The sequence below is a fragment of the Neocloeon triangulifer genome, unplaced genomic scaffold, assembly GCF_031216515.1.
Source record: "Neocloeon triangulifer isolate White Clay Creek 2 clone unplaced genomic scaffold, ASM3121651v1 ptg000022l, whole genome shotgun sequence".
NCBI lineage: Eukaryota > Metazoa > Arthropoda > Insecta > Ephemeroptera > Baetidae > Neocloeon > Neocloeon triangulifer.
In genome coordinates, this window is record NW_026775562.1 from 4631315 (window position 1) to 4633202 (window position 1888).

Here is a 1888-nt window from a genome sequence, read left to right on the forward strand (position 1 = left end):
GAAATTTATAAAAAAATCATTGAGTTGCCACCGATTATATATTTTCAAAATTCTGGTTTATTGCTCGCCGAGGACTAAAAGTCGATTAATTACGGCGACAAATAAATCTTATTCAAATGCAAATTTTCAAATGAAAACAATCTCTGTGGCATCACCAAGTGTAAAAAATACAATTTTAATTCAAACGCATTGAAATTTATAAAAAAATCATTGAGTTGCCACCGATTATATATTTTCAAAATTCTGGTTTATTGCTCGCCGAGGACTAAAAGTCGATTAATTTCGGCGACAAATAAATCTAATTCAAATGCAAATTTTCAAATGAAAACAATCTCTGTGGCATCACCAAGTGTAAAAAATACAATTTTAATTCAAACGCATTGAAATTTATAAAAAAATCATTGAGTTGCCTCCGATTATATATTTTCAAAATTCTGGTTTATTGCTCGCCGAGGACTAAAAGTCGATTAATTACGGCGACAAATAAATCTTATTCAAATGCAAATTTTCAAATGAAAACAATCTCTGTGGCATCACCAAGTGTAAAAAATACAATTTTAATTCAAACGCATTGAAATTTATAAAAAAATCATTGAGTTGCCTCCGATTATATATTTTCAAAATTCTGGTTTATTGCTCGCCGAGGACTAAAAGTCGATTAATTACGGCGACAAATAAATCCAATTCAAATGCAAATTTTCAAATGAAAACAATCTCTGTGGCATCACCAAGTGTAAAAAATACAATTTTAATTCAAACGCATTGAAATTTATAAAAAAATCATTGAGTTGCCACCTATTATATATTTTCAAAATTCTGGTTTATTGCTCGCCGAGGACTAAAAGTCGATTAATTTCGGCGACAAATAAATCTAATTCAAATGCAAATTTTCAATTGAAAACAATCTCTGTGGCATCACCAAGTGTAAAAAATACAATTTTAATTCAAACGCATTGAAATTTAAAAAAAAATCATTGAGTTGCCACCGATTATATATTTTCAAAATTCTGGTTTATTGCTCGCCGAGGACTAAAAGTCGATTAATTTCGGCGACAAATAAATCTAATTCAAATGCAAATTTTCAAATGAAAACAATCTCTGTGGCATCACCAAGTGTAAAAAATACAATTTTAATTCAAACGCATTGAAATTTATAAAAAAATCATTGAGTTGCCTCTGATTATATATTTTCAAAATTCTAGTTTATTGCTCGCCGAGGACTAAAAGTCGAATAATTACGGCGACAAATAAATCTAATTCAAATGCAAATTTTTCAAATGAAAACAATCTCTGTGGCATCACCAAGTGTAAAAAATACAATTTTAATTCAAACGCATTGAAATTTATAAAAAAATCATTGAGTTGCCACCGATTATATATTTTCAAAATTCTGGTTTATTGCTCGCCGAGGACTAAAAGTCGATTATTTTCGGCGACAAATAAATCTAATTCAAATGCAAATTTTCAAATGAAAACAATCTCTGTGGCATCACCAAGTGTAAAAAATACAATTTTAATTCAAACGCATTGAAATTTATAAAAAAATCATTGAGTTGCCTCCGATTATATATTTTCAAAATTCTGGTTTATTGCTCGCCGAGGACTAAAAGTCGATTAATTACGGCGACAAATAAATCTTATTCAAATGCAAATTTTCAAATGAAAACAATCTCTGTGGCATCACCAAGTGTAAAAAATACAATTTTAATTCAAACGCATTGAAATTTATAAAAAAATCATTGAGTTGCCACCGATTATATATTTTCAAAATTCTGGTTTATTGCTCGCCGAGGACTAAAAGTCGATTAATTACGGCGACAAATAAATCTTATTCAAATGCAAATTTTCAAATGAAAACAATCTCTGTGGCATCACCAAGTGTAAAAAA